General features: G+C 43.2%; 1 long non-coding RNA gene across 1 annotated transcript in view; it reads left to right on the forward strand.

Annotated features, from left to right (window-relative positions):
- LOC142161144 (uncharacterized) overlaps positions 1-13,001 on the forward strand; it is a 13,973-nt gene extending 972 nt beyond the window's left edge. The window contains exons 2-3 of the long non-coding RNA XR_012693354.1: positions 1,449-1,765; positions 11,727-13,001. This is a non-coding gene — a long non-coding RNA (uncharacterized LOC142161144). The remainder of the gene's footprint in view (positions 1-1,448; positions 1,766-11,726) is intronic.
- The last annotated feature ends 3,679 nt before the right edge of the window (positions 13,002-16,680 follow it).

Genomic DNA, 16,680 nt, shown 5'->3' on the forward strand with positions numbered 1-16,680 from the left:
CGGTCACTATAAATGTATGGACACAGGTTTAGTACTCCCGTTTAGATCATGCAACTGTCTAGGCCTATGTATAGTGAAATCTAGAGGTTATATATTGACATATAGATAGCTTTCTATGTTATGAGAGGCACAGGGTACACATGACGTTATTGTTGTATATGATTGTTATTTACCTTCCTTGACTTCCTCTTTTATTTCCACATTGGCTTTGACTGTGCTGTTTTATTTTTCTATGTTGATAGTAAATAGCGCATTTGTCTTTCTCTAAAAAGATGAGTTTTTAGTACAAAATCATTATTGACGTTAATTACGTCGTTAACATTTTTAGAAAGTTTAAATACTCAGTTTTTTTAATGTGTTTTCGTATTTTCTTTAATTTCCATTGTTCCTTATATTTAAGATCAAACAACCGCTTCTGTATCTGGAACCTATTCTTTCTTTTTTACAAGTTTGTCTCTTATCTTGTTTATCAATCGTTGCATTTTCATTTTCTTTTTGTAATGTATTTATTTTTATAAATTTTTTTAAAAAAAATCATAGTCATGTTAGTCCATTATTTTGACCATCATATCCATCTCCCTTTGACTCATTGATGTCCCTCTTTTTCCACCATCCGATGACATCACTTCTTCTCACTCCATTTCAACTCCTTCATCAATATTTTCATCACCTTAATCTTGTGACGTACCGCTCGAGACAGTCTAGCTCCTTTGTATTTATCTAGGTTATCTAGAATATGCTCATGCAAACATGGGCGTGTACAATTGGTATGAACTAATTGTGGAAGTTCTAGCGACATAGAGGGCAACGTTCATTCGTCTTTGGTGGTTGGTTTTTGCAGAGCATTAATTGTACTTTTGGAACTTTGAGAATGGATATATTAATTTATTTCATTGATCTTTGACAAAGGTAAGTACTTTTTTACATATGGCTTGTCTATGACTGGATGTAGTATTTGTGAAGAATATAAATATTACGTTTTATCTATTTTCACTAAGCACGGTGGCTTAGTGGTTAGCACTTCTGCCTTACAGCGTGCGCGTCATCAGTTCGATTCCCGACCATGGTCTTATCTGTGTGCAGTTTGTATGTTCTCCCTGTGTTTGCGTGGGGTTCCTCCAGGTGCTACAGTTTCCTTCCACACTCAAGAAACATACTAGTAGGTTAATTGGCTGCTATTAAATTGACCTTAGTCTCTCTCTGTCTGTGTGTATGTTAGGGGATTTAGACTGTAAGCTTCAATGGGGCAGGGACTGATGTGAGTGAGTTTTCTATACAGTGCTGCGCAATTAGTGACACTATATAAATAAATGATGATGATGATGATAATATTTTCAGACTTGTTCATGGCACCAGATAAGAATGTTGAGCACATGAAATTATTTTACTGAAGCCGATAGATCCCATCCCTGCTTGTGGCAAAGCAAATCTAAAGTCTATTCCAACAGGCAGAAGAGGATCAAGGCTTATGAAGAAATGGTGAGAGTGAGACTTCCACACTATCCGGGGGCAACACCTGATTGAGTCAGAGGGAAGATCCAAAATATGTGTACTGTCTTTTGAAAGTAATTGAATAAAATTATGGTGTTGAAACAATCGGGGGCGGCAGCTGATGAAGTTTATGTGTCAAAGTCATGGTACTTTGATCTGCTGAGGTTCAGGGTGGTTCAGGAGATTGTCAGACTCTCTACTGGAAACTTGTCCCAGGGGGACAGCTTCATCATTTGTACCTTCTGAAGCTGAAGAGACACCAGCAAGTGGCATAGTAAGTAAACACACAATCATAAATGCTAAAAATATTTATTAACCTATTAGTAAAAATTAGTACTTTAATATAACATAGAATGTAAATGTACATACATAATAACTTGTCACCCTCAACATTAAAATATTGCAAATACTCCTCCCTGTTTAATTTGGCTTTTTCACTGGCATTTCTCCAGTGGTGTCAACCCTACCACTTCCTCAACATAATCCGTACTATGCTCCAAAGTAGAAGCTGTGCACCCACACTGGGGCTTTTACGCCTAAGATAGTTGTGTAGGACACAACAAGCCATCACCACCTTGTCTGTTGTGTCAAGGCCAAGGTTAATGGCAGTATGAAAAATCCTGAACCTGTTACTTAATATATCAAATGCATAATCTGCAATTGAATATCCTCCTTTCAGGTTGGAGTGCTTTTTGGGGGTAAGGTTTTAAAATATTAATTTCATCAGCCACAAATGCACAATTCATTCCTAATTTAGTTTAGTTATGTGTAAGCAAATTAAGTCTATTATTTTTAAGCTTGCCATAGAAGGGCATCTGTTTCAATGCCCCATCATCAGACACTTTGCCATTTTTTCCAATGTTCACAAATATAAATTCATTTTTGGCATCCACTATGGCCCTCAGGATAATACAGATGAATACCTTGTAATTGTAGAAATAGAAACCTGTATTAGAGGGTGGCATAATTCTTACATGTTTCCCATCTATGGCCCCACCATAGAAATTCCACATTCCTTCAAATTCTTCAGAAATAACTTGCCATTCCTCAATTTCCCGTTAATGACTAAAGCATGCCCTGACTGATATTGGCGCGACTAATCTGGCAGGCGGGGAGTCTAACACACCCCCGGTATTCCCCAGGGACCCCCGCAAGGAGGTATGGGCTTGGCTGTGTGGGGTGCGCAGGTCGCGGTTCTCCCAGTTAGCTATCAGTGCAGCGTAAGAGAGCAGGAATAGTCGTATGGTCCGGATTGGAAGCCAAACAATGGTGCAGTACACAGAGGTGATCTGAGAGAGTAGTCAGGAGGATGCCGAAGTTCAGAATCCATGAATCAAGCTGGGCCAAAACGCAGGGCAGAGAATAATCGGGTCCAAAGCCAAAAGTCAGGAACCAAGAACAGTAGAAACAGGATACAGGATGCTGGAGCTGGTGAAACCAATACTCTGGCACAGACTGAAGGGAGGAGGTGCTAGATATACACCATAGTGAGCCCTGATAGGTGGCTACTGAATTCAGGTGCATATGACCGCCGACATGCTAGGGAAGGAAGCGTTCCATTGCCTAGCAACGGGACGCAGGCTTACCGCGTGTCACGGGCACTAGGAGTCTTTACCCAGGGATCACCAGGTGGTAGGCTTACCAGAGCAATGTAGATGGTAATAGGGTACTCTGGTAGCTGGGTGATCACGGAACAGGAAACAGCAGATGATGAGATGCTCAGGAAAGTCTATGACTAGCAGCACTGGTAATATGGAGGTAATAGTAAACGAGGAACTGTAGGACAAGGACACGTGAAGGTAGTCAGTGGTCTGCGATAGCAAGTTGTACCACTGCTATAGTGAGGAGGAATGTCCAACAGAAACGAGGAGGTGATGAGAGTCAGCGGTCTGCGGATAGCAAGTTGTACCGCTGTCTGAGTGAAGGAATGGAATCCAAGTGGAGGTATCCGGGGAGTCAGTGGTCTGCGATAGCAAGTTGTACCACTGCTATGTGAGAGGATACTGGAACAGGTGATACTGGAAACAGGGATCAGTGGTCTGCTACTAGCAAGTTGTACCACTGAATATATATGTGAGGAGGTGCACGGGGAGAGACTGCAACACAGAATATACACAGGCACCTTATATACGATCCACAGTAACATGCACAATATATATATAAATGACTGAACAGGTCTGCAAATATAGGAAGTCTCTTGAAGTAGTCCAGCACAAGTTAACACAGTCAATGATGGCAATAGACTTAGCGGATAGCAGACTCCACAGGAGGACCAACACAGTCCAGCAAGATATGCAATACACCAGCACAGTCAATGAGAAGTATGCATACCGTGGTTCAGAAGCAGGTAGTCAGATAGGAGTGCAGGGATACCTGAGCGGCAGGAGGCCGGCTGGATGAGAAGACCCAGGATACCTGAGGCAGCGGTCAGTAGGTGCAGCGCACAGATAAGTAGACCAACAGGGACACGAATCCACAGGAACCAATAACACGTGGTACTGGACTCACGCAGGACCCAGGAGAGTGGAGAGGATCCAGCAGAGGAGTAGTAGATGAAATATAAATCCAATGCAGACAGGAGGGTAGACCTGCGGGACACGTGAAGGCGTGGAGAGCGGATCAGCAGTAGATGGATGATAGCGCGGTCAGCAGCAGCAGGGCTCTGCGGTACACGGAGGTAACCAGTAGCAACCAATAGTTGTCAGTAGCGATGGAACACGGGATAGCAGAGTAGACCAGGAGCTGTTGATCACGGAGAGTAGCAAATGGCAATGAGAGCAGCAGTCTCGAGGAAACACAGGAGAGCTGAGAAGAGACTGCAGTGCACAGGAGCAGCGGATAGGAATCAGCTAACTTGTCACGATGATGAACACAGGCGAGTTGTAGGCTGGAGGCTGTAGTGCACGGAAGCAGCGGGTAGACATCAGCTAACAATCCCGATGATGAACACAGGCGAGTTGTAGGCTGGAGGCTGTAGTGCACGGAAGCAGCGGATAGACAACAGCTAACAGTCACGATAATGTACACAGGCGAGTTGCAGGCTGAAGGCTTGTAGTGCACGGAGGCAGCGGATAGGAATCAGCTCACTGACTTGATGAGGAACAGGTGAGTGGATGTAAAGTAACGGTTGGAGTGCACAGAGGCAGCGGGTAGGAACCAGCAACCAGTCACAGTGAAATATAATAGCGATGATGTGGATTAGAGGACTGAAGTGCACGGAGGCAGCGGATAGGAATCAGCAAACAGTCACAATAATAAGTAGTAGCGTTGAAGTGGTTTGGAAGACTGTAGTGCACGGAGGCAGCGGATAGGAATCAGCTAACAGTCACGATGATATAGTTGATGGTAGAAGTGGTATGGGAACCACAGTAGTAGAAGTGGTTTGGAAACCACAGAGGTAGAAGTGGTTTGGAAACCACAGGAATCAGCAGCGCTGAAAACACGAGGAATACAGGAACACCTTCAGAGACTCATAGGGAATGAGACTCCAAGATCAGGCAACGTGGTGTTGACCACAGGTGCTTAATATAGGGAGTGTTGCCTGATCTGCCAATTGAGTTAAAGGGACATACACTGAAGTATGGGAAAGGGCTGCGCATGCGCAGACCCTCAGGATGGAGGACGGCCACGGTTCCTAAATGTCCGGGAAGAGGCACTCACGGTCCGGTGAGTGACAGTACCCCCCCTTTTAAAGGTGGGCACAGAACGCCTGGAACCGGGCTTGTCCGGATTTTTGGAATAAAACTTCTTCAACAGGGCAGGAGCATTAAGATCTTCAGCTTTGATCCAAGAGCGCTCCTCAGGACCAAAGCCCTTCCAATGAACGAGGAAACGGAGGACTCCTCGCGAAATTTTTGCGTCTAGTACCTCAGTAATCTCAAAATCCTCCTCTTGATGAACTTGAACCGGCTGCGGAGCTGAGGGAGGATTTGAGAAACGGTTGATAATAAGAGGTTTGAGCAAGGATACATGAAAGGCATTAGAAATCCGAAGATTCTTAGGAAGAAGAAGTTTCACACATACTGGATTGATTACTTGAATGATCCTATATGGACCAATAAAACGAGGGGCGAATTTCATAGATGGGACCTTCAAACGAATATTTTTGGTGGATAACCAGACACGATCTCCAATTTTTAGTGGTGGAATAGCCCGCCTCTTCTTGTCTGCGAAAGATTTATATTTGATAGATGTCTTCTTTAAACAGGTTTTAACCTGAGACCAGATATTTTTAAAGGTCTGACAAACAGTTTCCACCGCAGGAACTTGGGTGGGCGGGAGGGCAGGAAATTCCGGAAAAGACGGATGGTGACCGTAGACCACAAAAAATGGAGTTTTGGACGATGACTCATGGTACATGTTGTTATGGGCGAATTCAGCCCAAGGGAGCAACTCTACCCAGTTGTCTTGATTGGCTGAAGAGAACATCCTTATAAAAGTCTCAAGATCTTGATTGACACGTTCAGTTTGTCCGTTAGATTGCGGATGGTAAGAAGATGAGAGTGCTAATCGTATGCCCAAGGTTTTACAAAGGGCTCGCCAGAATCTGGAAACGAATTGCACTCCTCTATCCGACACAATCTCAGACGGACATCCATGGATACGGAAGATCTCTTTAATGAAATGTTCAGCCAGAATAGACGAGGAAGGCAAACCAGTCAGAGGAATGAAATGAGCCATCTTCGAAAATCTGTCCACCACCACCCAAATAGTGTTATGATTCTTACTAGGTGGTAAGTCAGTAACGAAATCCATACTAATATGGGTCCACGGTTTGGACGGAATGGGTAGTGGTCGCAGCAACCCTGCTGGAGTTCTGCGGGAGGATTTGAACTGGGAACATAGCTCACAGGAAGCAATGAACTCTTTGACGTCTCTCCTCATTGAGGGCCACCAGTAACTTCGAGAGAGAATCTCAAAGGTCTTGTGTTCACCGGCGTGTCCAGAAAAACGAGAGGCATGGAACCACGAAAGGATTTTCCTCCTTAGAGTAGGAGGCACGAGGGTCTTCCCAAATGGTAGCGTTTTGGTGGATGAAGCAGCCAGTGAGATACATTTGGGGTCTAGAATGGTATGGTTGGAAACCTCTTCTAGATCAGAGGACGTCACAAAAGCTCTAGATAAAGCGTCAGCTTTTTTGTTCTTGGCAGCTGGTTTGAAGGTTATTATTAATTCAAAACGGGAAAAGAAAAGAGACCATCTTGCTTGACGAGGGTTCAAGCATTGGGCAGACTGGAGATATGACAAGTTCTTATGATCTGTGAAGATCGTCACCGGATGGCGAGCTCCTTCCAATAAGTATCTCCATTCCTCTAATGCAGCTTTGATAGCCAGTAACTCCTTGTCCCCGATAGTATAATTCTTCTCTGCGGGCAGGAGACCCCGAGAATAGAAGGCACAAGGATGAAATTTTTGCTGTTCCGAGCGTTGGGAGAGAATAGCTCCTAAGCCCACATTAGAGGCATCTACTTCCAGGAAGAAGGGGAGTGTCACATCAGGCTGTCGAAGGATTGGAGCCGAAGAGAAGGACTCTTTTAGTGTTTGAAAGGCTTGAAGAGCCTCAGGTGACCATTGCTTAGGATTAGCCCCCTTCCTAGTCAGGGCCACAATAGGAGATGCAATGGAAGAAAAGTCTTGAATGAAGCGTCTATAGTAATTGGCAAAACCTAAAAAACGCTGGATAGCACGAAGAGTAGTTGGCTGGGGCCAATGTAGCACAGCATTCACCTTGTCGGGATCCATCTTCAGGCCAACTCCGGAAACTATATACCCCAAGAATGGAATCTGGGGTAATTCGAATGAACATTTTTCTAATTTACAGAACAATGAATTTTTCCGTAGCCTGGAAAGGACTTCTGCCACATGTTGGTGGTGAGAAGGCAGGTCCTGTGAAAAGATCAATATGTCGTCCAGGTAGACGACGACACATACATATAATAAGTCCCGGAAAATCTCATTGATGAAACCTTGAAAAACAGCGGGGGCATTACACAGCCCGAAAGGCATTACCAGATATTCGTAATGCCCGTCTCTGGTGTTAAACGCTGTCTTCCATTCGTCACCGGAACGGATTCTGATTAAATTGTAGGCACCACGAAGATCCAACTTAGTAAAGATACGGGCTCCCTTGATGCGATCGAATAGCTCAGTGATCAGCGGAATGGGATACCGATTCTTGATAGTAATGGCATTGAGTCCACGAAAATCTATGCAAGGGCGTAAAGATCCATCCTTCTTTTTAACGAAGAAGAACCCAGCTCCAGCGGGAGAGGTGGAAGGTCGAATAAACCCACGCTGGAGGTTCTCCTGTATATACTCAGATGTAGCTTGAGTTTCAGGTAACGAGAGTGGATAGACCCGGCCCCTGGGGGGAGTCTTGCCAGGTAGAAGGTCGATCGGACAATCCCAAGAACGATGAGGAGGGAGACGTTCAGACTGAGCTTTATCAAAAACATCAGTAAATGAAGCATATTGAGGAGGGAGTCCCGGTGAGGTAGATGAGATGGAAGATTGCTGTACTTTGAGAGGAATGACTTGGGAAAGGCAACGATGGTGACATTCAGACCCCCAAGACGTGACTTGAGGGGTACGCCAGTCAATCTGGGGAGAGTGACACTGAAGCCATGGAAGGCCTAAGACAATTGGACTTGTCGTAACAGGAAGGATTAAAAACGATATTTCTTCATGATGCAGGGCACCAATCTGAAGGGTTACTGGAGACGTACTCTGAGTGATGAGACCGTTGATGAGACGTGATCCATCTATAGCCGTCACAGTAATGGGTGTTTTTAAGGTAATCACTGGTAGAGACCATTGATTTACTAATGATTTGGAAATAAAATTTCCTGCTGCTCCGGAATCAATCAATGCCTGTGACTCAAAGGTTTTGGTAGCACAGGAAATTGTAACATCAAAGGCGCAGACTTTGGATTTCATGGCAGATGGAGAGGACTCCAGGGACCCTAACTTCACCTCTCCAGAACTAGTTAGGGCCTGGCATTTCCCGATCTCTTAGGGCAAGAGCTGAGCATATGAGTGGAATCAGCACAATAGATACAGAGTCTATTCTTTACTCTTCGTTTCCTCTCCTCTGAAGATAATTTGGAACGTCCTATCTCCATGGGAATCACAGAGGGTGAAACTGGACGAAATTGAGGGTTAGAACGAAGAGGTGCTTTAGCAGAAGTTGTTTTCTCAGCCTCTCTTTCACGAAATCTCATATCAACACGATGGCAAAGAGAGATCAGATCTTCAAGTGACGAAGGAAGCTCCTGGGTAGTCAGTGCATCTTTAATTTTATCGGAGAGCCCCTGCCAGAAGGCGGCAACTAGAGCTTCAGTGTTCCACTGAAGTTCAGAGGCTAAGATCCTAAATTGAATGACGTACTGTCCTACTGTATGAGATCCTTGTCGCAGACGGAGGATGCTGGAAGCAGCGGAGGTCACACGACCTGGTTCATCGAACACACTTCGAAATGTAGCAATGAATTTGGCACTATCTTGCAATATTGGGTCGTTTCTTTCCCACAGAGGGGAGGCCCAAGCCAGGGCTTGTCCAGAAAACAAAGAGATAAGATAGGCCACTCTGGAACGATGGGTAGAAAAATTTTGAGGTTGGAGCTCAAAATGGACTGAACATTGGTTAAGGAAACCCCTACAAGTTTTGGGGTCCCCATCGTACTTTGACGGAGTAGGCAGGTGAAGCGTAGAAGCTGTAGACACCTGGGATGGCACTGGGGAAACGGAGGAGAGCACAGGAGCCTCAGTAGTAGCTGTCACTGTCTGTCCAGATGTTCCTTGGGAGGTTAACGATTGATAACACTGAAGTAACAGCTGTTGGCGGGCATCCTGTTGCTCTACCCGGCTGACCAGATGCTGCAGCATCTCTTTGGCTGTAGGTTCCGTATCTGGGTCTGTCATGGCCTGATCTTACTGTCACGGGCACTAGGAGTCTTTACCCAGGGATCACCAGGTGGTAGGCTTACCAGAGCAATGTAGATGGTAATAGGGTACTCTGGTAGCTGGGTGATCACGGAACAGGAAACAGCAGATGATGAGATGCTCAGGAAAGTCTATGACTAGCAGCACTGGTAATATGGAGGTAATAGTAAACGAGGAACTGTAGGACAAGGACACGTGAAGGTAGTCAGTGGTCTGCGATAGCAAGTTGTACCACTGCTATAGTGAGGAGGAATGTCCAACAGAAACGAGGAGGTGATGAGAGTCAGCGGTCTGCGGATAGCAAGTTGTACCGCTGTCTGAGTGAAGGAATGGAATCCAAGTGGAGGTATCCGGGGAGTCAGTGGTCTGCGATAGCAAGTTGTACCACTGCTATGTGAGAGGATACTGGAACAGGTGATACTGGAAACAGGGATCAGTGGTCTGCTACTAGCAAGTTGTACCACTGAATATATATGTGAGGAGGTGCACGGGGAGAGACTGCAACACAGAATATACACAGGCACCTTATATACGATCCACAGTAACATGCACAATATATATATAAATGACTGAACAGGTCTGCAAATATAGGAAGTCTCTTGAAGTAGTCCAGCACAAGTTAACACAGTCAATGATGGCAATAGACTTAGCGGATAGCAGACTCCACAGGAGGACCAACACAGTCCAGCAAGATATGCAATACACCAGCACAGTCAATGAGAAGTATGCATACCGTGGTTCAGAAGCAGGTAGTCAGATAGGAGTGCAGGGATACCTGAGCGGCAGGAGGCCGGCTGGATGAGAAGACCCAGGATACCTGAGGCAGCGGTCAGTAGGTGCAGCGCACAGATAAGTAGACCAACAGGGACACGAATCCACGGGAACCAATAACACGTGGTACTGGACTCACGCAGGACCCAGGAGAGTGGAGAGGATCCAGCAGAGGAGTAGTAGATGAAATATAAATCCAATGCAGACAGGAGGGTAGACCTGCGGGACACGTGAAGGCGTGGAGAGCGGATCAGCAGTAGATGGATGATAGCGCGGTCAGCAGCAGCAGGGCTCTGCGGTACACGGAGGTAACCAGTAGCAACCAATAGTTGTCAGTAGCGATGGAACATGGGATAGCAGAGTAGACCAGGAGCTGTTGATCACGGAGAGTAGCAAATGGCAATGAGAGCAGCAGTCTCGAGGAAACACAGGAGAGCTGAGAAGAGACTGCAGTGCACAGGAGCAGCGGATAGGAATCAGCTAACTTGTCACGATGATGAACACAGGCGAGTTGTAGGCTGGAGGCTGTAGTGCACGGAAGCAGCGGGTAGACATCAGCTAACAATCCCGATGATGAACACAGGCGAGTTGTAGGCTGGAGGCTGTAGTGCACGGAAGCAGCGGATAGACAACAGCTAACAGTCACGATAATGTACACAGGCGAGTTGCAGGCTGAAGGCTTGTAGTGCACGGAGGCAGCGGATAGGAATCAGCTCACTGACTTGATGAGGAACAGGTGAGTGGATGTAAAGTAAGGGTTGGAGTGCACAGAGGCAGCGGGTAGGAACCAGCAACCAGTCACAGTGAAATATAATAGCGATGATGTGGATTAGAGGACTGAAGTGCACGGAGGCAGCAGATAGGAATCAGCAAACAGTCACAATAATAAGTAGTAGCGTTGAAGTGGTTTGGAAGACTGTAGTGCACGGAGGCAGCGAATAGGAATCAGCTAACAGTCACGATGATATAGTTGATGGTAGAAGTGGTATGGGAACCACAGTAGTAGAAGTGGTTTGGAAACCACAGAGGTAGAAGTGGTTTGGAAACCACAGGAATCAGCAGCGCTGAAAACACGAGGAATACAGGAACACCTTCAGAGACTCATAGGGAATGAGACTCCAAGATCAGGCAACGTGGTGTTGACCACAGGTGCTTAATATAGGGAGTGTTGCCTGATCTGCCAATTGAGTTAAAGGGACATACACTGAAGTATGGGAAAGGGCTGCGCATGCGCAGACCCTCAGGATGGAGGACGGCCACGGTTCCTAAATGTCCGGGAAGAGGCACTCACGGTCCGGTGAGTGACACCGCGCATGCGCAGCTGGCGAAACCCAGAAGTACGTACCACTGCTAGGCAATGGGACATGAATCGGAGGAAACAGCAGGCACCTATACACAGTGCTGGGACGGTGCCTGACACTCAACCTTTGATGGAAAATAAAAAAGAAAGCTTGTTGTGTTAAATCAATACATGCGTCAATTGTTATTATACTAACTATTTTACTGCATGTTTTTCTTAAACAGTCTTCTGCGTTCATTGAGGAGAGGTTTTCCGATCTGATGGGGGATACTGTGGAGACCCTGGCACCCACCCAGCTGAGTACATAAGGCATTCAGCAACCCATCCAGTAACCCACTCAGCAACTTGGTGATCAACCTGGCAGGAGGGGAAAGAAATGGGAACAGGAGATGTATAACAACGAGGTTATAATTTGTCATATACTGGACTCAGCCAAAAGGCTGATGGAAAAAGAAGATGACAGGCGAGACCTTATGTGTACGGCCATAGCTAAAAAACTAAAGAGGTTGGATGCTGACAAGAAAGCCAAGGTAGAACGATTGATTATGGAGGTGCTGTATAGGACTAATAGAGGGGAACTCAACCAATACACAGGGTTCACAGAGCTCTCACCGAACCATGCATAAGTCACAATAGGCATGCCCCATTCCCTCAGTTGCAGTTACCTCCCCCTCCCCCCACAGGCATCATCAATTGATTGAGAGACGCTCTAGTACCCCTTCTGTTTATAGGACCTCCACACCGAATAGCTGTGCCAGAATTCTGCAATATAGTGGAAGCCCTTCATCCTTGTAAAGTGTGTATGTGTTTTGTTTGAAATGTCAATACGTTCAGTTGATAAGTTAATAATAGCAAAGTTTTAAATCTGCGTATTTTCTTGCACATACCTTTGAATATATATATGGAGAACTTGTATGATAGCCTCACAGGTCTCAGATATTATTAGACCCAGAGCTTGAGGTGAAATAGTTGTGCTGTGTCCTTCCAGTAGCTAACCAGTCTCTGCTCTGCAGATATGGGACTCCTGAAATATGTTTCCTCCTTTTCTATGAGTGGGCTGACCAGTTGCAGCAGCGCCTGGAAAGTAGGGTCATTCATGCTAAGGAAATTCCTGAAAGTCACCAGGATTATGCTACGGTATCTCCTATAGTAGTGACATATGTGAAAAGGACTCTATCCTCAGCAACCATTCCAACAACTAGGATTCTTGCTTCTCCTTTTCCTCCTGTTTATTGCAGGATTGTCACCATGGTGACTAGCAAACAAACACACAATTTTCTTTTACCGGGCAGATGCATTATAAATGATAAAACCTATATTGTAGTTCTGCAGTGAGTGACCCAAACGTAAATTATACACAAAGCACTACCATAAATAAATGCTAATGGCACTATTTCCTCTTTCTGGATGTTTGCTGCCCCTCTGGCCAGTCCCATATTGGACTACCTTGGGCTGGGTCACTGGACCACCATTAAAATATGCTGCTAAGTCGAGTCTTGCCCGCCCTCCCCTGGATGTTTGTGTGTGTTTATGTGCAGTGAGGTTCAGGTTCAACACATTATTTAAATTAGGTTTACATATTGCATCAGGGTAGGCAGATATCTATAGAGTGTGTACGGAGGCACCATATTTTCAGTAGCTAGTTATGAGAGATGAACATCACAGATATGACGGTAAATGGTGTAGGTGTGTATGCATGAATCGGCATGCTCATAGGGACCTTCAGTCATTGGTAAAATCATTACAGAGATTGGATAGGTTTGTACCCAGTTGGGTTTCAGCTTTACTACTGGTGTACATAAAATCTGGATAAAAAATCCTCACTGAATTCTTCTATTCAGAAAGCTGTGTTCTGATTTTGCGGCTAGTCTGACCAACAGTCTAAACTTTTTTATGTGGTTTGTTTTTATCTTACATTTTTTATCTTTTATGTGATTATTATATATATATTTTTTATATATAGTTTTTGTATGTATTACATAAAATAATCACAGGTTATTTTAAACACTAATGAATTTTGAATATGGCACATATAATTCTATATATGAGTTCAATACACGGTGGCTTAGTAGTTAGCATTTCTGCCCCATACTCGAGTTATGAGTTCGATTCCCGACCCTGTGTTTGCGTGGGTTTCCTCCCACACTCCAAAAATATACTAGTGGGTTAATTGGTTGCTATTAAATTGACTCTGTGTGTGCGTTAGAAAATTTAGACTGTAAGCTCCAATGGGGCAGGGACTGATGTGAGTGAGTTCTCTGTACAGCCCTATGAAATTAGTGGCGCTATATAACTGATGAAGATAACATTTATTTTGTATATTGCATTATGAATATCTTAAATTATCATTACTGTAAGGATCAATTCTTCAACAGTGTCTTTTTTTTTTTTGCAAAAACACTGGGCCTCATTTAGAGTTGGAGTTATGTCAATATTTTTGCGTAGTATAAGTATTTCTGTACTGAGAATGCACACCAAATTTGCCTCGGTATCTAGATTTTTTGCATATCATAGACCGGCATCCACTTACACCTGGAGAGACAGAATGGGGGCGAGTGTAAGCTGAGTACAGAAAGAGTATGTACACGTAAGTGTGATATAATTAGACATGGCGCATCCCGAGATATGTCACTTAGGAGATGTATCTCTTGCAGTTACTGGAGGGCTGGTGCAAAGATACAGGATGATGACCATCATCAGAATAGCCGCTTCTGATTGCTTGTTTGTGTATTGGCCTCTCCAGGTGATAGTACTTAATTCATAATATATATTTTATTTTTTTGCATTACTTATTGCTCAGTTCCATTTGGACTACTATTGGAAAGAAGATTCCAAATGGGTAAAAGGTGTAAACAATGGATGCAGAATGTTTGTATTTAATTATGTTTCATTTGAAAAATGTAACTTTCAAATTTATTCGTAACATTCAAGACGCTGTTCTCCCTTATGTATATGACACTTCATTACATTATTATGTTGTTAAGATTACTACTAACACCGTCAAGCTTATATGCCTGAGGCATGTCAGGCGCAAATATTGCTATTTTTCAGTTGAACACATCTTAACATATGTCCGTCTCAACATACACATGTAAGTACGCTGTAGTATCATTTCTATTGTCTCTCTCCACATTGGAATCTTTACAGATTAGAATGTTATACTTACTTGTTCACAGAGAGCCATTCACACATTGATGCCTATTACATTACTATTACGTTACTTCACTGTTTTGTTACCAATGCAAATGTTTGTTACATCTATCTTTTGTGCAACATGCAGATTTTTCTATTTTATGAAATATTGTGTAATTTTTAATTCACGTATAATAAACACCCTTCACTTTCTTGTAATATATGTCTATTGAATGATTGGTCAATTAGTTACATCATCAATATTACTATTTAAATACAGTATACGCTATTTGCATTTTAACTGCATTGCTTTAATTCTTCTGATTTAATAAAAGATACCAGACACTTGATGCTCCAGATCTTGTTTATCCTGTCTGGGAGGGAATGCTCTAGGTTATGTGTCTACCATAGGCATGTCGTTGCCTGGTTGCATTGCAGTGATAAATTATATTTTTGTAATTCCAACATCTTCCTTTGTAGGTGTGGTTCAGCTGCCTTCAGCGATTTATGGAATATGTGTTGCTAATCCTTGTGGAAGGGCTATATCACTGTTCTGTGAGTATAAAGCTGTTGATGTTGGAATTACGCACATCGCACGACTAGCCAACATTTCTTTCTCAACCTGTGTGTAATCAATTTGTCACATGTTACATGACATGACAGGCCCTGCCTTTCTGAGTGATTACCACTTCTAGCCCAGTTTGTAATGCATCCACTTGAATTACAGCACTTTATTCATATCAAAGAGAATTAATATAATTCATGTTAGCATGGTTATTTATTCTTTGACAATCGGAAATATTGTCTGGGTGTTAGAATCCCATTTCTGCTCTGTATTGTTTTTGACGAACACAAAAAGAAAGGTCAGGCGCTAGAAATATATAAAAAATATATCAAACAACTAACCTGGAATTGACTGCAGCTGGATGTGGGATAGAGGTAACCCACAATATCAACACAAGAAGCACAAGGAGGAATGTCCAGCGCAAATAACAATACACCAGGAATAATAAAAAATGTATAAATATATATAAACCAATCGGCATATGTAAAAGACAAGCTAAAATGATATTGTAAAACTTTTATTCGGCCAATAAATTGTGGCCCTATATATTGTAAAATGAATATAATATAACAAGCATTTGCATATAAGGGGAAATTAGATATATCCCAAAAATAAGTGTATAAAGAAAAAAAATAAAACATAGAAAAATGTGTATTAGTACGTAAAAAAAACACATTTGATTCATAAATGTAGCAGAAATAAAAGTCAATTACACTATGGATCCCCTAAGATGCACATCTAGGTCTATAAGTACTTAGGGAAATAGCAACCCAAAAATACAGAACAAATATGTATATTTGTTTGGGGAGCAGGTGGCTCTTTTAATGTTGACTTAGGCAGCTATTCTGGTATATATCAGCGCTCATTCTTGATCCATTGTTACAGTGTGTAGCAACCCAAAAATGTTAATAGCTCGAGAACATTAAGGACGTGTATAGGAAAGAACCACAACAGGATACAATGTAGAGATATCTCACGGACTCCTTGTAAAACAAATATATTCCAATTCACTGCTGCAACAGCGGTCATGTGACTCACGGATCCCCGCTGAGAGGAAAACTGTTCTGATTACCGCTTCACAGAGGGCATAAGTACTCACGGAATCCCCACTAGGCAAATCTGGCAAATCCTTAATGGTCTCGAGCTATTAACATTTTTGGGTTGCTATTTCACTAAGTACTTATAGACCTAGATGTGCATCTTAGGGTCTGGATCCATAGGGCAATTCACTTTTATTTCTGCTACATTTATGAATCACATGTGGTACTAATACACATTTTTTATGTTTAATGTTTTGTTTATATACTGATATTTGGGTTATATCTATTTTCTCCTTATATGCAATTGCTTGTTATATTTATTTTACAATATATAGGGCCACAATTTATTGGCCGAGTAAATGTTTTATATTATCATTTTGGGTTGTCTTTTACATATGCCGATTGGTTTATATATATTTATACATTTCTGTATTGTTTTTG

This window comes from Mixophyes fleayi, chromosome 6 (assembly GCF_038048845.1).
Source record: "Mixophyes fleayi isolate aMixFle1 chromosome 6, aMixFle1.hap1, whole genome shotgun sequence".
NCBI lineage: Eukaryota > Metazoa > Chordata > Amphibia > Anura > Limnodynastidae > Mixophyes > Mixophyes fleayi.